This window comes from Petromyzon marinus, chromosome 22 (assembly GCF_048934315.1).
Source record: "Petromyzon marinus isolate PM22_M1 ecotype Great Lakes invasive population chromosome 22, UKy_Petmar_22M1.pri1.0, whole genome shotgun sequence".
Classification (NCBI taxonomy): Eukaryota; Metazoa; Chordata; class Hyperoartia; order Petromyzontiformes; family Petromyzontidae; genus Petromyzon; species Petromyzon marinus.
Genome location: NC_133688.1, coordinates 18,539,951 through 18,560,934, shown reverse-complemented (window position 1 = coordinate 18,560,934; position 20,984 = coordinate 18,539,951). Strand labels below are relative to the sequence as shown.

General features: G+C 51.3%; 1 long non-coding RNA gene across 3 annotated transcripts in view; it reads left to right on the top strand.

The window, feature by feature from the left end:
* Positions 1-19,937, top strand: part of LOC142925642 (uncharacterized) — a 72,204-nt gene extending 52,267 nt beyond the window's left edge. For 2 of the 3 annotated variants that reach the window (XR_012942590.1, XR_012942591.1), the window contains exons 4-5: positions 13,830-13,904; positions 15,208-19,937. This is a non-coding gene — a long non-coding RNA (uncharacterized LOC142925642). Of the gene's footprint in view, positions 1-13,829; positions 13,909-15,207 lie in introns of all 3 variants that reach the window. The other variant, XR_012942592.1, reaches the window with a different exon arrangement.
* Positions 19,938-20,984: the final 1,047 nt, after the last annotated feature.

Sequence of the window (20,984 nt, the reverse complement as noted above, 5' to 3'; positions counted from 1 at the left end):
GCAACTCCCGTGTAATCACAACTTAAATTGTGCTGTTTGTTGCTGGCCACGTGGCGGTGTGTGCCTTTGGGGACAATGCTCAGCAGCAAAGCGGGAATGTGGGCAAATCTGACGGAGATGTGTTTTTTTTGTGTGTGCGGTCCATTATATTGTTGGTGTTCGCTTCGAACCCATCAAATTCATCACACACTGGAGAATCTGGTTTTCATCTCGCGGGTATCTGAAACCCTGCAGGGTTAGGCTGTGCGTGTGAGAGCAGTGTGGGCCTTCGTGCTTCTGAGACTTTATCAGCAAGCGCATCGCTTCCCTCTTTGTCCGGGTGCTGCTGCAAGGGAGCGCTCGCTCCGGTCGAAACCGTCAACGCGGAGCGCAGAGCCACGCACCGCGTTACACGCCCGGTATACGCTACACACAGGATAGACGCGGCGGTAATTCCTCCGTTAACGAGGTTATTAATATTAAGCGAGAAACTTGCTCAAATTGTACAAGACACTTACAGCGGAAGAGGATTGCGGAGTCGAGGAAGGGAGCGGGGGTGGTTAATTAAAACGGGGGGGGGGGGGGGGGGGGTCATCGCTAGGAGGATCTCACGAACGAATCTGGTTTCATGTGTCGGAGTGCTGCGCGTGCGTTGATGTGCAATTTACACTTGGCTGAACGTACGGCCCCCTCCGCAAATGGATTTCGGAGCCCGGATATTAAAATCGCGCGCCCGTTGAGAAGGCGCGGCTGCGTTATTTTGCTCAGTGGCATCAATAAGCGCACATCGCGTTTCCGTGTTTATGATCGCGATGCACGTGTGAGGATGTTCCCGCTTTCCAGCGTGCTAAATGCTGCGTTGGTTCTGAGTTGCACGCTATTACACAAATTGTCAAGGGACGCTTCGATAAATTAATTATTTCACATCCACAGTGCAGTTCTACATTTACAACTGTATTTAATTGACTTACGCGTATGCGCGCATTTTAGGATGTTTTAATAACGTGGTTTTTTTGTAATGTAATTTCCCGTAGGAATTTGGTGCAAATGTTCATATTGGTGGGTGGTTGGGTGGCGGTTGTGCAGTGGTTAGCGCGCTGCACAACAAACACCGTGGCCTGAGTTTGATTCTTGGTCACGAATAACATTCGCGTGCTGGAGCCCCATCCAACCCTTTCACCAACCTGCACTGACCAGTGTGGTGAAGTATGGTCAAATATCCCCTTTGACATTTATTGGAGGGCACCCTCAACCAGGCAGTGAATTGAAAGAAAAAAAACGGGTTTTAAAGCAAATACTGTACACTTTCTATGCAGACAATCGTAGAACAGCGTTACAATTAGCCACTATCCACTGCTGTATTAACGCTACTTAGCTCCTGCCCTCGAGTTTGCTCCATCTCCACGGTGGATGTACGCTCGGGTATGACAACTACAGACGTATTTTTGTTTCTTTGTTTATACCGTCACCGAGAAGGACGGAACAGCCTGACCTTTCGCTCCTGCTGGCTTTCAGAAAAAAAATCAGTTATTTATACGTTCACCAAAACATGAACTTTACACCTTTTATATATACGCTCATTCAAACATCAGCATAACCCTCGTCGTCAGGTGATAGGCCGCAGAGCGCACAGCCAATATGTACACGGACAGCCCTCTCGGTCAGCTCACTGCTAAGGGATGAGAACCCTTCCGAACTGTGCGGGTCGTAGGTGGCTGTTTGACCATGCATCTAACCACACCACTGTCCACTGAGGGTTGGGTGAAGGCGGGCGAGCATAGACGTACGGCACAACAATGAATGCTGATTCACTGCCCTCCGCCGCCCACGAGGTAGCCGCTTGGCAACCTGCTGTGCGTGGTGGTCGCACATCCAAGCAAATATTCCAGGCCCAACCCTGCGCAGTTTCCCGAGATGGGGATGAGACCGGGCGCACCGCAGTCCGTGTGATTTGTGAGCATCGGCATCGTTTAGTGCGTGGTTCCGTGCTTCCCACGCACACACAGACAGCAGCGCACAATAACAAGTTCTACTGTATGTGAGTCTCTGAGCCTTTGTGAGTCAATGGGTCCGCGTGTGCGAGTCGATGGGTCTCTGCGTGTGAGTCAAGGGATCTGTGTATGTGTGTGTGTGAGTCTCTGGGTGCTCTGTGAGTCAATAGGTCTGTGTGCGTGAGTCTGCTGGTCTCTGTGTGAGTACGTGTGTCTTTGTGCGAGTCTGCTGGTCTACGTGTGCGAGTGTAATGGGTCTCTGTGTGCGAGTCTTTTGATCTCTGCCTGTGTGTCCATCATCAACAGACAAAAAAAAACATGTCCCGAAAACGCCAACGGAAGGAAGTAGCGCAATTTAGCACAGCACTGCACAGAGGTAGTGGCATCAGCAGCGCGCGTCAACTTAGACGCACAACAGGTCCGCAGGCCAACCAACAACGTGGCATCGAACGGAGGGCGTGCAGTAAAACTATCGGCAATTATCGTACGAGGTTTGAAAAAGTTCGAGTATTCACACCCGCTCTTTACCTGCGATGGAATTTACTAACAAGCTGAAGCCGATAGGCGTGTACGCAGATACATGTAGGTTTTTTTTTTAGCATTTGCCGTTGGTGTTGTTTAAGAAGGTCTTAATTATCCACGCGATGTCCCAGACAAACTTTCCTCACAATGATTACGCGGGGTGTTTTTTTTTTTACCGGCTCACTAGACGCGCTTGACTGCCGGTGCTCACAGAACCATATTGCACTCGCGTGTCACACAACAAGGGGAGGAGGTGTTAACGCATCGCTCGTGACCAACATTTACGCTGCTCGTGGCAGATGCAGCAGCGATCTGCGTATTAATTGCGTTGCTATTTCTCGAGCAGCGCCCTTAATAGGGTTCACCGCTAATAACTGACAAGCGGATATGAATAATACATTAATAGGTCAATGAATCATTGTTTTGGCCAATATATGTTGGCCGCGGTTAGACGTTAAGAGACAGCATCTGTTTTTTCTTGTCTTATCTAGATTTATAAAGCGCGCCTTTAACCAAGGCGCCTTACGGAAATTGTACATAGCATTATGATGAATAAGGAGGGGTTGTGAATCGCCTGGAGGAGGGGGGGGTGACAGAAAGCTGGCGGGGGCTGAAAAGTAATGAGGCATCGTTGCATTGGGAAGACAAAGGGTGTTGGGGAGGCTGATTATGGCTGATTATGATCATGGCTGATTATGATGATCGACGAAGCTCCGATGTCTTCCGATCTGGCAAGCTAAGCAGGATTTTGAGCCTGGATAGCACTTGGAAGGGGGCGATTGCCATGCTTTGTTGTTACGTTCAAATTCCTGGCCACGTGCGCGTGCAGCGACGCTGCTGTCCCGGATGTGACGTTGTAACCACGTCCACGCGAACTCGGCGCTGATTGAGTGCCTGTGAACATCGTCGGTGGGAGACAAACGCGGGTTGGGTGTCGTGCTGGAGCCGCGCGCCCTCCCTTGTCATGCACTGCCTTGAATTAAGAGGCGCTCACTCCTGGCACTTGACTGAGCAGTTCATAGCGGTAATTGGGGGGGGGAGTGGACGGAGGTTCGTATTTGTCTGGAGTCAAGATATACATCCCTGAATGATGATAATGATGATGGTCTCCTGACTTTATGTTGGTCATGGGGGTGGGATGATGCTGAAGCGGGGGTGAGAAGCTAACTACCTCGCCTGGTATGCGGGGAGTCGTGGGTTGGATCCAGACCCTGACGCCTTTATATTGGGAGTGTGCATGTTCTTCCCGTGGTTGCGTGGAGATGTATCCGCTTTTCCCCTCTACATTTGGAAACATGCGTTTCGCGTATGGATGTTTACGTGATAAGCCGCTTCGTTGCGCTTTCATTTGTGGCCAGGTCGCTTCTCAAAAGAGAGCTAAATAGTTCAGTCGGGGTCTTACCCGGGTAAATTAATGATAAACTTCACCATGCTGGTCAGTACGGTTTGGGGAAAAAGGTGGTGGGGGGTTGGCGGGGAATCTCTCGAGTAGCCAGGTTCTTAGCGCAGTGAGCTAACCACTGCATCACCCACAGGCCAACCCTTCACAACAAGTAATACGGCAAAAAACAATACCAATTGTATTGAGTTGTCAGACTCAATGCAATAAGGAGAGTCGTGCTACGTTGAGATGTTTGGCCAAATCCGCGAGTGTTTGACTTCGTGCGTATACAAGGTTGGCTACGTACGGTGCGAAAGAAGTTCAACATACATACATGCTCAACGCTGCCACTCTACTTGGCTTTTGGCAAGCGTCGAACAAAGACGGTCACTGCATCGCGCGCTTTCGGATGCGCTTCTGCGGCCGTCTGGAACGCTCTTGCTTCCGATATTAGGAAACCACTGGAGATATGCGCCTTTAAATCTAGATTGGATATGTACGGTGCGAAAGAAGTTCAACAAATACACCTCTAAGCTCCACACCTACGACACGTGGCAAGCCTTGGTGGTCATTGAAAGTTACTAACCGGAGGTTACGAGCCTCGCTCGCTCCTCGTGACAGCCGTGTCCAGGAACGTAATTATTGTTACCGGTCCATAATACAACGTTTTTTTGGGTTAGATCGCGTAAAAAATATAAATGTCGTTAAACCCGTCACCACCCGACACAGCCAATTAGTAAGGGTTGTCACGTAAACAGAACATGCCAATTCGTCACTCGTACAGCACACCGGCGTGTTGGAGAGCCAAGCCACAACAGTTACAAGCATATATGATCATATTGGTCGCGAAAGCCTACGTGTTAATCTTGTTCCCGGATTCGTAGCGAGATGCATCGACCACTTGCTGCCGCCACTGCTCCATCCCATTGCCTTCCGTGCGTCTCTTTTAAAGTGTGCTTGCGTAAACTGCAGAGTTACATCCATGCAGACTTAGAAAAATAAAATACAATGGTATTATTATTATTTCGCTTGTTGTCTTGATCCAGAAAAGTCTCACCGAGTCTCAATTTTCTTTCACGAGCACCCTTCCAGGTTTCCGCAGTAGTGGGGTGATTTTGCTGCTGCTGCTGCTGCTTTTGTCATCCCAAGGGAGTAATCTGCAGGTTATTCATCGGCATTGAGGATGTTGTTGTCGTTGTCGTTGTTGATAAGCCACTTTGTTGAGTTGTCATTTGTGGCCAGGTGGCTTCTGAAAAGGAAGCGAATAGCTCAGTAGGCCTTACCTGGTAAGATAAAACAATTACTTGTATTTGTATATCTATTTATGTTTTAAGTGATTTGTTTACCTTTCCTATACGTTGCACTCCTATCGTGTTTTTTGTATCGTTTGTTGTTGTAACGTTCTTACCCGCCCCTACTGGACATCTGTCAAACGGAGCTGTATGATGATTCTATTCTTCGAAAGGAAAGGAAAACCCCATGCAGAACAGAGGGGGCGAGGTGGGGGTGGGGACATACAAAACTCCACAAGGGGAAGGCGCACGAGTCGATAATCAAACCCCCATGCCGTCCTCGCTGTGTTTGTGTGTGTCTACCACCGGGCCCAACCTGCCGTTCGGGTGGATTGCATTCAAGAGCGTTGCAAGCTCACTGTGACGCGTGAGCCTTGTGTATTTACTCACTCCTATTGCTAACTCCAATTGCTAACTCCTATTGCTGACTCCTATTGCTAACTCATATTACTAACTCCTATTACTAACTCATATTACTACTCGAGGCAATGCGAGTCGGCGAAATCCTTATTTGTATTTCGAGTTGTGAAAAAAGTGAGGACAAAAACCCTCAACCCCCCACCCCCCCACCCAGAGTTATTTTTTGGTGCATCGCAATTGAAAATCTAATATGGTCAACACTAATCCGGCAACACTCGCCCTTATCTCGTGAGTTATATTAACAAGCGACGTCTTATCTGAAAGTAGTTTTCCCTCTCTTTTTCTTTTGTTATCTCCCCCCACCCCCGTCCACTTTATCTTTCTCTACACTCTGCCAAAGTACAATACAATGCTGGACAACATTGTCTTGTTGAGAGCATAAACGCCCCTCCTCCTCCTCCTCCTTCTCCTCCTCATCGCCTAACAAAATCTGAGCTCATAATAGATGTGTTTTTTTTCCTACGTTTGATTTTCTAAATATGAATGTGTCATGAATCTCGCCACCACCCGACACAGCCAATTAGTAAGGTTTGTCACGTAAACAGAACGTGCCAATACGTTACTAGTACAGCACAGCGGTGTGTTGGAGAGAAAATCCACAACGTTTGCAATCTTTCTCAGATTGCACTCAGATGGTAAATGTTTACATCATTAGACCTCCTTTGCCAGTACCAAATGTAATAATAGGGGTTTTCCCCTTTTTTCTGGCAACAAAACTGAAACCTTTTTACGAGGATTCATGTCTGCATTAACCACAATACCTGCAGTCAAAGTGCAAACAAAAACATACTTGATACGCCTTTTGGCGTCATCTGGTCGAGCACCAATTGGGTCGAGGCTCAAAAGAAAGCCGTCCCTGGGTGTGGACCAATCAGTTTCAAGGACAATGCATACATTATCATAGCATGTTTTTAGTTTGCATTTTGACTGCAGGTATTGTGGTTAATGCAGACATGAATCCTTGTAAAAAGGTTTCAGTTTTGTGGCCAGAAAAAAGGGGAAAAACCCTATTATTATATTATGGTAAATGTTATGGATTTGCTCTCCAACACACCAGTGTGCTGAACTAGTAACGAATTGGCACGTTCTGTTTAAGTGACAAACCTTACTAAATGGCTGTGTCGGGTGGTGGCGGGTTTAACGACACGCGACCTAACCCAAAAAAACCTGTATGATGGATGATATTGGTCGCGAAAGCCTACGACGTGTTAGAAAGCTGAGCTCTCGCTCGCTCTCTCGCTCGCTCTCTCGCTCACTCTCTCTCTGGAGTCGAAGTTGGGACATCTCCTCCCTCCGGGGGGGTCGATTAACTCGTCTGTGATTGCTTTATAATCATCGGTGGGTGAGTGTTTCTGTGCAGCTTCTGTGTAATTACAGCCGAAGCGAGGATCAATGTGGAATATTAAACAAAAGTTGCGGCAGAATATATAATGATATATACGTTTTGTGTGTGTGTGTGGGGAGCGGTAGTGTCGCGGTTAGCGAGCTGCGCTATGAACCTGGCGACCCGGGTTCGATTCCCGCTCACGGCCAACACCAGTGACGATTATCTGAACCGGTACTGGGCCTCGCCTAGGTCGACTCAGCCTCAAATGAGTACCCGGTGCGATGTGTAAACATCGCCACTAGGGAGACAAAAGCGGCCGGGTGTGGTGCTGGCCACCCACCCCCTCGTGTGCCGTGCCGGCCTTTATAAGTGCTCGCTAACAGCACCTGCCCCTAGATTCTGTCTAGATTCTGTCCAGGCTACACGGGGGATCTTTGTCTTTGTGTAGTTTGTTGTCCTTCCCCCGCACCTCCGAGTGGCACCGTTGGCCTCGCACGCCGCTCCGTACACATCACACAGCGTGTACCTCCTGCCAAAGATGAGTGTATGAATGAGGTTGGGTGGGAGGGGATTATTTGAACAAACAAAATATTTGCTGCACACGTGGCGGATCGCAGCGCGCCAACAATTGCCAGTGTGGGAATATAACTCGAGCAAATGCGAGTGCCATCTGTTATCGTTTGTATTAAACAATAATAATAATAATCAATTCGCGCGTAATTTGCATTTAGAAAACTGTTGAACGTAATGGCTCGGAAATAGCTTGAAGATGTTTGTGCAAATACACATTGAAGGGGCGGTTTGTCCGTGCGTGGTTTGTAAAGAAAACGCGGAGTCGTGGCGATTCAACTTTCAGTGGTTTTGTCCCTCTGGCTACAAACCTCAGTGAGCCGACTCCCTTGTTGCACGTGGGAGACAGACCTTGGTGAATCAGAACTTTTAAGTTGAAAAAGAAAAAAAAATCTAAAAGTATACACAATACACATTTTTGCTTGAAGATAATCAAAGCGCATGCGAATACGTGGATGTATCGGTGTAGGAACGCAGACGAGGAAGACAAGGCACTTGTTCATCGTCGTTAACCATGATCATTCCACTGCTGGATGAATGCCTCCCAAAGCCATCGTCATCTATCACGGCTGAGATCTCACACCGGGGGTGGATTTCAACGTTCTTCGGTGTCCACCTTCCAGTTCATCTCTCTCGGTGTAATTCGGCACCACGCCAAGGCACTCCGGATCCAACCTTACCCCACTCTACACCGCCCCCCACTCCACACCGCCCCCCACTCTACACCGCCCCCCACTTTACACCGCCCCCCACTCCACACCGCCCCCCACTCCACACCGCCCCCCACTCCACACCGCCCCCCACTCCACACCGCCACCCACTCCACACCGCCCTCCACTCCACACCGCCTCCAACTCCACACCGCCCCCAACTCCACACCGCCCCCAACTCCACACCGCCCCCCACTCCACACCGCCCCCCACTCTACACCGCCACCCACTCCACACCGCCCCCCACTCTACACCGCCCCCCACTCTACACCGCCCTCCACTCCACACCGCCCCCCACTCCACACCGCCCCCCACTCCACACCGCCTCCAACTCCACACCGCCCCCAACTCCACACCGCCCCCAACTCCACACCGCCCCCCACTCCACACCGCCCCCCACTCTACACCGCCACCCACTCCACACCGCCCCCCACTCTACACCGCCCCCCACTCTACACCGCCCTCCACTCCACACCGCCCCCCACTCCACACCGCCCCCCACTCCACACCGCCCCCCACTCCACACCGCCCCCCACTTTACACCGCCCCCCACTTTACACCGCCACCCACTTTACACCGCCCCCCACTCTACACCGCCCCCCACTCCACACCACCCCCCACTCCACACCGCCCCCCACTCTACACCGCCCCCCACTTTACACGGCCCCCCACTCTACACCGCCCTCCACCGCCCCCCACTCCACACCGCCCCCCACTACACACCGCCCCCCACTCCACACCACCCCCCACTCTACACCACCCCCACTCCACACCGCCCCCAACTCTACACCGCCCCCCACTTTACACGGCCCCCCACTCTACACCGCCCTCCACCGCCCCCCACTCCACACCGCCCCCCACTCCACACCACCCCCCACTCCACACCGCCCCCCACTCTACACCGCCCCCCACTCTACACCGCCACCCACTCTACACCGCCACCCACTCCACACCGCCCCCCACTCTACACCGCCCTCCACCGCCCCCCACTCCACACCGCCCCCAACTCCACACCGCCCCCAACTCCACACCGCCCCCAACTCCACACCGCCCCCCACTCCACACCGCCCCCCACTGCACACCGCCCCCCACTCCACACCGCCCCCCACTTTACACCGCCCCCCACTCCACACCGCCCCCCACTTTACACCGCCCCCCACTTTACACCGCCCCCCACTCTACACCGCCCCCCACTCCACACCGCCCCCCACTCTACACCACCCCCCAATCTACACCACCCCCCACTCTACACCACCCCCCACTCCACACCGCTCCCCACTTTACACCGCCCCCCACTTTACACCGCCCCCCACTCCACACCGCCCCCCACTTTACACCACCCCCCACTCCACACCGCCTCCCACTCTACACCGCCCCCCACTCGACACCGCCCCCCACTTTACACGGCCCCCCACTTTACACGGCCCCCCACTCTACACCGCCCTCCACCGCCCCCCACTCCACACCGCCCCCCACTCCACACCGCCCCCCACTCCACACCGCCCCCCACTCCACACCGCTCCCCACTCTACACCGCCCCCCACTCCACACCGCCCCCCCACTCCACACCGCCCCCCCACTTTACACCGCCCCCCCACTTTACACCGCCCCCCACTCCACACCGCCCCCCACTCCACACCGCCCCCCACTCCACACCGCCCCCCCACTTTACACCGCCCCCCACTCCACACCGCCCCCAACTCCACACCGCCCCCAACTCCACACCGCCCCCAACTCCACACCGCCCCCCACTCCACACCGCCCCCCACTCTACACCGCCCCCCACTCCACACCGCCCCCCACTCCACACCGCCCCCGTCTCTACACCGCCACCCACTCCACACCGCCCTCCACTCCACACCGTCCCCAACTCCACACCGCCCCCCACTCCACACTGCCCCCCACTCCACACCGCCCCCCACTCCACACCGCCCCCCACTTTACACCGCCCCCCACTCCACACCGCCCCCCACTTTACACCGCCCCCCACTTTACACCGCCCCCCACTCTACACCGCCCCCCACTCTACACCGCCCCCCACTCCACACCGCCCCCAACTCCACACCGCCCCCAACTCCACACCGCCCCCCACTCCACACTGCCCCCCACTCCACACCGCCCCCCACTTTACACCGCCCCCCACTCCACACCACCCCCCACTCTACACCGCCCCCCACTCCACACCGCCCCCCACTCCACACCGCCCCCCACTCCACACCGCCCCCCACTTTATACCGCCCCCCACTCCACACCGCCCCCCACTTTACACCGCCCCCCACTCCACACCGCCCCCACTCTACACCGCCCCCCACTCCACACCGCCCCCCACTCCACACCGCCCCCCACTCTACACCGCCCCCCACTCTACACTTCAGGCTCGCCCCTACTGGAGATTTTGTGAAAAAGAGCTTCACCGCTCATCGGATTCTTCCTCCAAACTAAAAAAAAATATTCTCACCCCTCTCCACACCGCAGCGCGCTCCACGCTCACCCCTCTCCACACCGCACCGCGCTCCAATCTCACCCCTCTCCACACCGCACCGCGCTCCAATCTCACCCCTCTCCACACCGCACCGCGCTCCAATCTCACCCCTCTCCACACCGCACCGCGCTCCAATCTCACCCCTCTCCACACCGCACCGCGCTCCAATCTCACCCCACTCCACACCGCACCGCGCACCACGCCGCACTGCCACCACTCCTCCCCGTGCCGGACTAAGTAAGCGCGGTTCCTGCCCGCACGGCCCCTCCTCGTCACGGCCCTGCCCGCAGCTCCAAACGAGCTGCTGGCTGGCTGGCTGCTGGCCGGCTGATGCTGCTGCAGAGACGGCGGCGCGCAGCTGCTTTTCCGTCTGAGTTACGAGCTTCTCCTGACTGTCGGGCCGTAAAAACCTCGACGGCTGGGAATACATTTCCCAGCGGCAGACAAAGAGCGTGTCGTGTGGCGGGGGGGGGAGAGGGCCGCGTTTATACGAGCTGCGCACGCGACAAGCGGAATTTGCCCGCACGTTCCACGCGCGCAATGCACGCACGCGCGCGTGCACATGCACGCGCATATCCACACAATTGACGGTCGTTTGTTTCTCGCGGGCGCGACATCATGTGTGGAGTGATGTTCGCGCTTCATGTTTTTTTGTATTTACGCACGGGGCCCCCGGGGCGGTTCGGCGTCTCGCGACACGAGTGCTGTCTGCTCCAATTGTCTTATTTGTTGCGCTTATTGCGGTCTAATGGGCCATCGTCCGTACGGCGAGCAGGTGGCAAGCGCCCGTGCCCCCCCCCCCCCCCCAACGCTCGCTCGCTGGCGTCTCTCCACCCACCCCCCGCTCGTGCCTCGCCTGCTCCGCTTAGCGCGTGCCGCCGTGCGCGCCCTCGGGTATCGTTAAAGGTTCCGGAGTGCTGCCGTGGTCCCACAGAGATGGGAGCCCGCTGCTTGTGTAAGGATGCGTGTGTGTGTGTCTGCGTGTGCGCGTGTGTAGCGATTAGCGCGCTGCGCTACGAAACTGGCGACCCGAGTTCGTTTCCCGCTCACGGCCAACACCGGTGACGATTATCTGAACAGGTCCTAGGCCTCCTCTAGGTCGACTCAGCCTCAAATGAGTAGCTGGTGCGGTGTGTAAACATCGCCACTCAGGAGACAAAGGCGGCCGGGCGTGGTGCTGGCTACCTACCCCGTCGGGCGCCGTGCCGGCCTTCATAGGTGCTCGTTAACAGCACTTGCCCCAACAGTCTGTTCAGGCTATACGGGGAACGCTTTGTCCTTTGTTTACGTTGCGCGCGTGGGAAACGAAAGTTTAAAATGAAATGTTTAACAAGGAGAACGACGACTGGAACAACAACGACCACAAACGTGCGAAGAACCTTGTTGTTCAACGACCGGATGAGCGGCATAATGCCCATGCATAGCGATCGAGTTTCAAGTGTATTTCGTTCCGCCAGGGTGAGAACTTAAAGATACCAGGATAAGTCCCCACTTGAATGAGCGACCTGGGGCATTAGACTGCCAGTAGGGAGGGCGATAATCGTTACTGCGTGTGTTGTGTCTGATCCCAATTGAGTTTGGACCATGCTGCCAGCATACGGTGGCCTGCTCTTGCGACGCAGAAATATTTCACGTCCGCTCTGAAGCTGATGGCGCGGATTATGACACGAGGTGATTGCCACAAACAAATGAACCACGATACCTTGCTGATCTCATCAAGGTGAACTCCGGTCATCCTCGCAACAGCGGCTTTTGGATAACCATCAAACAAAGACGGTCACGGCATCGCGCGCTTTCAGATGCGCTTCTGTGGCCGTCTGGAACGCTCTTCCTTCCGATATTAGGAAGCCACTGGATCTATGCACTTTCAGATCTATACACTTTCAGATCTATATTGAAAACTCATTTCTTTATATCTGCATTTTGTGCTTAGTTTGTTATCCTTCTTCTGCATCTCCGATCAGCACGGTTGACTATATACGGTGTGCACGACATTCTACATTCATAAATACATTAAATACCGCATTATTAACCTGGGCAGCGGTTAGAATTTGAACCGTGAATTCTCTGCAGAAAGCGGCCAACGCGTTACCCGCTGGGCCGCATCACTTTACCAGGGGCCTCAGTTATGATCTAGGAGATATCGTGACAAACAAAAAGGGGGAGAAGGGATAACGAGAGAGAGAGAGACAGAGAGAGAGAGAGACAAAGAGAGGCGATGTGCGGACCGGAGAGTACGAGATAGGATAAGAGAGTCCCGTAAAGCACAAGCCAGCCCTGCGAAAGAGCAACCGAGATGTTCCGGAGTGGATGTCTCGCGCGTCAGATCGAGCCCAGCGGGTGGGTGGCTCATGGGCGGAAAATAGAAGTTTGTCCCTCGCCAACTGTGAGCGCTCGGCAACCCGCAGATCGCTATTTGCAGCTGATCATCGATAATGCTGTTTGCTCGCAAATTGCGTCCGCTTGCGTGTGCAGTTTTTTCCTGCAGACGGAGGTTTGGTAAAGTTTTTTTTAATTACAATTAAAAGAAAAATTCCATTTTTTTTCTCTCTCTCAATTGCACTGACGTTATATCGCAACTTTTTTTTTATTTGTGAACGGGACCTGTCCATACTCTGTCCAGAACAAGTTTCTAGTGCCCGCTGGCGTTGCTTTCAAAGGCGTTGCTTTTGTTGGAAAAGTTCCGGCGAAGTTAAATCTTAAAAACGTTCGCCTCTAAGCGGAAGATCAATTCTCGCGACCATATGGAGCAATCAGATACGAATGCAATTTGCCTTAAAAAAATTGTTTCGATTCATTGGTGTGATTGTTGAATTTGTTTGGCTATGTTGCGTGGTGGAGAGGTCTTACGACAGAAATCTGGCCCAGGCCATTATGTGGCCTGACCCAAAAATCCAACACAGAATCGAGCATTTTTGTTGTTGTTGCAGCCAATATGAGACGGTCCTGAGGCCCTCTCAGGAAACATGTGCACCAGCAGGAAACGAAACACTCCTGTATCTAAAAGTGGCGTTTGTAGTCACGATGATGATGATGCAACCATAAGCGAGCCAAAGAAACGTCTATCCATACTTTGCATGCCAATTTTGACAGCGCCATTCCTTTTATTTTTCAAATCAAATTGTACCCCCATTGTGCTCTTGTCATCAATGCAGCGAGACAGGCGGAGAGAAGTGGAGACGGGGAGCGACAGGCCGCCAACACTCTGGAAAGAGGACGGCGATGACGATGTTCGTGAGTTGATGATGATGATGATTGTGGTGACTACGAAGCCACTGAGATGTCACGGAGCAGGTCGCTTCCCTTGTGTTCGATGGTGGGTGCAGATTAGATCTATCACGGGACTTGTCTCAAACAAAAACATCTTCAAAGTGGCCATTTTTGGGTGTTCGCACACATAGTGTGGGTTTAATCCCATCGCCCCCCTACACACGCACTCTGAGATAATTTATCAAATGACATTTCGTCAACTCGCCACACTTGAGAATGCAGTTTCATCACGGGTGGCTACCTGGATTCGAACATCAATATCTCAGCTGTGCGAGCCCTGTGCTGTCCGGCCCCCCGATTGAACCACCCGGCCACCTCAATTGCACCAAATCCGTGCGTGTTCTACACACAACGTTTGGCTGCCCATCAAACGAAGACGGCCACTACGCCGTGCACTCTTAGATGCGCTTCTGCAGCCGTCAAGAACGCTCGTGCGTCCGATATTAGGAAACCGCTGGGAGCTGTGCACTTTTAAGCCATCCAGATTCAAAACTTATTTCTTTAGAACCGATGTTTGTGTTTTAGTTTGATGTCCTTTCCCCCGCACTTGCGATTAGCACGGTTGCCTACGTACGGTGCGAAAGAAGTTCACCACGCATAGGGTACATACATACAACCCTGTAAAAGACCACCGGGCTCACGAGAGCTGTAAGCGTGGGCTTCGAGTAGCAGCAGTCCCATCGGGGACAACTGCGTTTCCCCGTTTCATCCACATTTGTATTCGTCAGTAAAGTGTCGCCGTTGATGGGTGCCGCCGAGGAGGAGGCAGTTGCGCGGAGAAGACCGCATTCTGTACTCGCGACGCACGCAACGTCGAGTTTCATTAGGAGAGTGGTGGGGGGACGTGGTTGGAGGTGCGGGCGGGGGTCTGGGGGGGGGGGATGGAGCGATGTTTGCGGTCTCAGTCTTCATAACACGATTGCGTAACGCATCACGGTGGATATAAATAACGGTGAGTGTGCGCGCGTAAAGGCGGTGTGTTCATAATTGACAAACTGTCAGCTGCCGCGTTGCCCAATTTCAAAGGCTATTAATAATGGCGCGCAATTGCTGGGTTGGAGATCTTACTTTCTTTGCTCAAAATGTACACGAACAAAAAAATCTAAGCAAGGCGAACTCCACCAAACGACCGAATTCACTATTGCGTTTATATCATTTTAAATGTACTTGTGGCAAAAAAAAAATCTTTTTTTTTCAATTTAATACAAATAAATGGTAAGATGACATTTTTGCGAGTGTGTGTTTTTGTTTTTGTTTTTTTAGAGACTTGCCCAGCTGTATCCGCTCATCATCTTCAGTCAGTGCGGCACGGGTCACGTGATGGCAACATCACGGGCGCCATGGTGGCTAGGAGATGTCAACTACCTTGCGTGGTATACAGGAGGTCGTGGGTTCGATCCCCAACCCTGACGCCTGCTGCTGTATATTTGGAGTTTGCATGTCTCTCTCCCCGTGGTCCCGTGGATTGTTCTCCGAGTCCTCCGGTTTTTCCCTGTACATTTAGGAACACGCGTTTAGGGTATTTGGCTGCTATACATTTCCACGTGATAAGCCACTTTTGTTGAGCTATCACTTGTGGCCAGTACGCTTCTGAAAAGGAGATATATAGCTCAGTGGGGGCCTTCCCTGGTTAAAAAAAAAAACAGTTTAAATCAGCTTTTAATGTCAGGTGCATTGAATACCTGCGAAAATGCATCTCAATCAGGGGACCGATGAATGTAAATGAATGGATCAGCTGGCCTCCTATTGCTCTGCGTTGTCGGTCCGTGGCGACAGAGATGGGATATTCTGTTTGGTGGCTGAGGAACGTTATATTGTGAGAAAGCGGCTAAAGGGTTAGGTCTAAGGAATGACCAATTCATTTACAAATGTGTTATTTGTGTATTCGCTGACTCGAAAAAGCCTTTGGGCTGCGCGACATTAAAATGCGTGGGTGTTCTCAAAGCGTACCACGCACAATGCTCAACGTGAACGGCAACGTTCTAGAAACGTTGCCGTTCACGTGCTCGTTTATCGCGTACACTGCAATGGTTGTGGGGGGGGGGGCAACGTCACTGTAGCTGTGACTGTTGAGCATGGTTTATAATTAGTAAAAACAATTAAGACGAAGCCTACAATTATGCAATTGGAACAATGTTAGCGGTTTGTTCTGAGTAATGCATTTTATGAACCCTTAAAAAAATAAATATTTGTAATTACAATGTGTAATTTATTAGTAGCGTTTAATCTTGTGCATGACAAACCAAAAAAAAACACAATTACACGAAACAGTATTACGTGTGGAGGTATGAGAGCCAATCCAGTCACGGTACATATTTCATTCGCCACTGATGTTAGACGTGAGCCGTGGACTGGGATCAAACTCGGCTGGCTGGGTCGGTCGCGCGGTGTGCCAACCACTGCGCCACTGCTCTACCCATTACATATGGACATCTGTGAAACTACTGAACATCTGTGGCAGAGAGAGAGCTTCATAGCTCATCCGATTCCTCCAGTATAAATAACGATTCTGATTATGACATATCTACGGTTACGATTAGCGCGGTTGGCTACATTCGGTGCGTAAGAAGTTCAGCATACATACACACATACATTTAACGGTTTGGGGAAGGATAAAAAAAACATACCAGCATGTGCACGCAGGCACGTGGCACGGTGGGACATATGTTCCCTCGTGTCTACACGTTGGTCTGATAGCATCGGAAGCGACGCGCTGCCTGGCGTCACTTGTCATTTGTTCTTGTTCGAGGGCCCGGTGTCGTGTCGCCAGATTAATAAGCCTTGCGCAAGCTGCCCGCGGCCAAAACATGTTGCCCGTTGTATCGCAGCACCGCACGTGGTTGCTGTGGCTTATTAAAGAACTCGCCGTCTCGTAAAAAAAAGATATGAAACGTAAAACAAATCTAGACAATCTCAATATTTCGCTTTCCCACCTGATGACGGACGCTTGTGTTGCGCTCGAAACGTCGTGATTTATTTTTATTTTATACCTACGTGACTTTACCGAAAGAACCAAAGAATATTAATTCCTGCAGTCACGAAAGCTTCAAATCAAGATTAATCTCAATCTATAAATGGAGGAAAGCTTTCCCAAACTATGTGGGGGTCATGTGACCATACTTGACCACGCTGATCAGTGCAGGGCGCCGTGGTGGCGAGATGTTGACTACCTCGCCTGGTATACAGGAGGTCGTGCGTTCGATCCAGACCCTGACGCCTGTTGTATATTCGGAGCTTGCGTGGAATTTTTCTATCGGTTCCTCCGATGTTTCCCTCCACATTTAGAAAACACGCGTTTAGAGTATTTGGTTGCTGTACATTTCCACGTGATAACCCACTTCGTTGAGCAATCATTTGTGGCCAGGTCGCTTCTGAAAAATAAATATATATAGCTCAGTAGGCCTTACCTGGTAAAACAAAAAAGTGTAGTTTTAGTTTGAAGGTTGCTGAAGGGTAGGAGCCGGTTGTGATTACACTCGTCGCTGTTGTTCGCCGTGGCTGTGAATTAAACTTGGCTTGTCGGGTCTCTTCCGTCACGATAACCAGGACACCACCACTTCCATCCCACACTTTATTTTGAATTGCTTTTTCGTCATCAGTTGTTGGCCTTCATCCCGCAGCTTCATGTGGCACGGTTGGCTACGTACGGTGCAAAAAAGTTCCACATTTATACATACACACGTCTTATACCCGTGCAAATGAGACTGTCCTAGTCTTATGAGTTTTCATCTTGGATAAAGTTATGCTTGGCATTTTTATTATTCAAAACAAGCATCGATTAATATTCAGCCTTGACAAATGCGTGCAAAGGAAAAATCATGCCGCTCATCCATCACCTTGGCCCATCTCTTGATGTAGCTGACAAAAAAAATGAAATATTCATTGTCATAGGCTCTCATGCTGACATTGCTGATACGGTCCAGACATCGGCGCAAAAAAAAAGTTTTTTTTCGCAAAGTGGATTTCTTGTTAAAAGTGAATTAACCCGTTCTATTCTCTAACAAAGTGAACAATACGTACAAATTACTTATTTTCTGTCTCGGGGCCTGCGATTTAATCCCGGCAGAACGGCGATAACCTTTAGCTGCCGCGTTACTTACTGCACGGTGCAACATTGGTGCAGCGCTATCGCCATTAAGAGTACATTCACTGCAGTCCTGCGTCAGCTGATGACGACCTCGAGAAACATCGGGTCGCTCGTGGGGGTTTGTTTCACCATACTTCACCACCCTGCGAGGTTGGTGAAGGTGGTGGGAATGGCATCCAGGAACTGTGTATATCATGTATCAGACCTGTAGCGTGACCGTGTTTAAAAGGAGGCGGGAGGGGGGGGGGCATGCAAACACACAGGAGGGGAGGCGGGCGGTGTTACGTCAGAGTCAACGTTCATCAAACTTGAGACAAATGTTACTCAACGGAGCGAGGAACGGAGAGATCAGCTTTTGTCTGTCGTTGCGTTCCACTCGAGCTCTCGTCCCTAGTCTCTGTGTGTGCGTGCGTGAGAGAGGGAAAAGGCTGATTGTAAAACTGCCATCGGTGCCCGTCAAATCTATTGTACCAACATTTTTAGTTTGTTATTTGGCTGTAAGAACATCGATCATGTTAAGCATTCGCGTCGTTGTGGAGAATATCAGGAGCAGTGATGAAGCAGGCTGTTCGCCATCTTCCTATATCTGTCCCTTATAGATACGTAGTATTTGTGTTACACAGCCCATTGGTCACACAGCGTCCTGTTAGTGCAGACAGCTTCAGCAGCATTGGTACAGAAGATTTTAGACGGAGTGGAGTGGGGTCAGTCCACTCCAACCCCCTCCTCCCCCTCCCGTGATGCTGTGGGACTGGTTCAGATATCACTCTCCGCATTTTTAAGGCGCGGTAGCGAATCCAACATTTGTGGATTTTGTTAAATGCTCAGTATGCTCTACCAGTGCGCAAACGCTCCTCCTATACAGTGTAATGTATTCATAATAAAGGTTGTTGGGTAATTACAGCGAAACGTCGTACTCAAATTGTAAATGTTATGGATTCACTCTTCAACACGCCGGTGGGCTGAAGTAGTGAACTATTTGTCGTTTTGTTCACGTGAAAAATCCCTTACTGATTGGCCGTGTCGGGTGGTGGAGGGTTTCGGAACATTTATACTTAAGCGCTGTAACCCAAAAATCTTTATTATTAATATTGGACGCGAAAGCCTACGTGTTAAACTGAGTGTAATGTATGTTATGGTAATTCTGGGGATGATGAATATATATGCCGACTTTGAGAAACTTTTACTCATCAATATTTCCAATTGAAACATCCACAGTGAGTATATAATGGAATAGTTGAGAAAGAGCTTTTCCTTGTCACTTAAAAACCATCTAAAACAGTACCATTTATCACACCCCCAGGGATATCCAGTTCTGTACATTATTCAATTATTTCGGCCCTGCTAAGCCACGTGCTTGCCTCGTTTTCGCACGGTGATATTGAACAATTGACGGGATCGTCGATAGTTAATTCGAGTAGCTCGCAAAAAGTTGCTCTCATCTCGCCTGCCTCTTGTTAACCGTTACGGCCGATGTTCATAATTCAATAAAACACAAATTCATTGAAAACGTGGCTTTTTTTTTAAAAAAAAGAGGTATATACTTTTGAAACCCATTAGCTCATTCTGAGATGACTGAAGATCAGTCCAAATGTCTGCACCTGTGGTTCATTTGTCATGTTCCGACATGACCAGACCAGGCCAGTTTTAAATTCGGTTCTTTGGCATTGGGAGGTGGACACAACTAAAACACCCCCCCCCCCCGAGAGAGGGCTACTCCACAGCCAAACGAGTGCTCCTTTCGTCCGTACGTTGTGCCGCACTTGATTAAAAATCCTGCTGCATCTTTCACGGCCGTGTCATGATTTAATTAACTCTGCCATTAAACGCGTGGTTTAATATCCGGATTTGCTCCGGCTTGTCGGCATTCGCTGATGACCCCGCATCTTGCGAGCCAGCCTTGGTTTCCTCCAGCTTGCGTCTTAACGATCGCTGTCCCCCCCCCCAACCCCCCACGACGGAAGATCCCCATAGGTTGGGACGTCGAGCCTTCCACCCACTTCCCACCCCCCCTCTCCCGCCGCCTACGTAAAGAGCTTCTTAGCTTATCGGATTCCTCTAGTATGAATACATATTTGGAGTCTGATCTATAGCCCTCCCCTCCCCTGCGGGCTTTCTGTGTCCCTACCCCCCGCCCCACCATGAAACAGCTGGCGCGTGGCACCGTGCGAGCGTGCATGCTTACCACAATATATAAAAAAAAACCTATTAATCCGTGTTCCAGACTCTCAAAGTGGTGTACCCCTATAAAAAAACGTGGTGGGGGGGGGGGGCGTGAAAACAAATAAATAAATACACGTTATAAAGGGACAGCACTGCAATGCCTTGCACACACGCACACTGCTGATTGCGGAAGGGTTTCCGGCACAGGGAGCCTTCGAGAGGCTGGGTTATGTTGGCCTGCTGACCAGACGACTCGGGAGAGGTGGCAGTAACCCACGTTTTACCCCACCGCACACCCATCTGCGGATCGACTGACTGCGGTGGAACCCATTTACTTAAAGCTGCTGGGTGGACAGAGGCGGAGGGATTTAAGGAAACATAAAAAAAACACTTGGTGCCATTGTCTCAACTGTGGCAGTTGTTTCAGCAGGACGCTCTGGAACAAGAGGGCCTTTGAGACCCACTGAAGCTTTCTCGGGTAAATAACTGATATTATTATAAAAAAAAACATCTGTTCCCAAGTTAATTTCAGGTAAGAAAAACAACCACCAAGTCCTAACCTTGTACTCGATGGGTTGCCTTCGTTCGTTGAAACAGTGGCGCAGGTTTCTCAGACGCCACCGCCTCTGTCCGCCCCGCAGTTTAAATGTCGATGAAGGGGACTCAACAGTTGAGTCTCACGGGACGTCGCGAGTGGTGGGGTAAAGCGTGGGCACAAACTTCCGCGTCTTCCAAGGCGACTGGCCCACGGTGGACAAGTTAGCCGCGGTAATCCTCCTCTCGGAGGGGG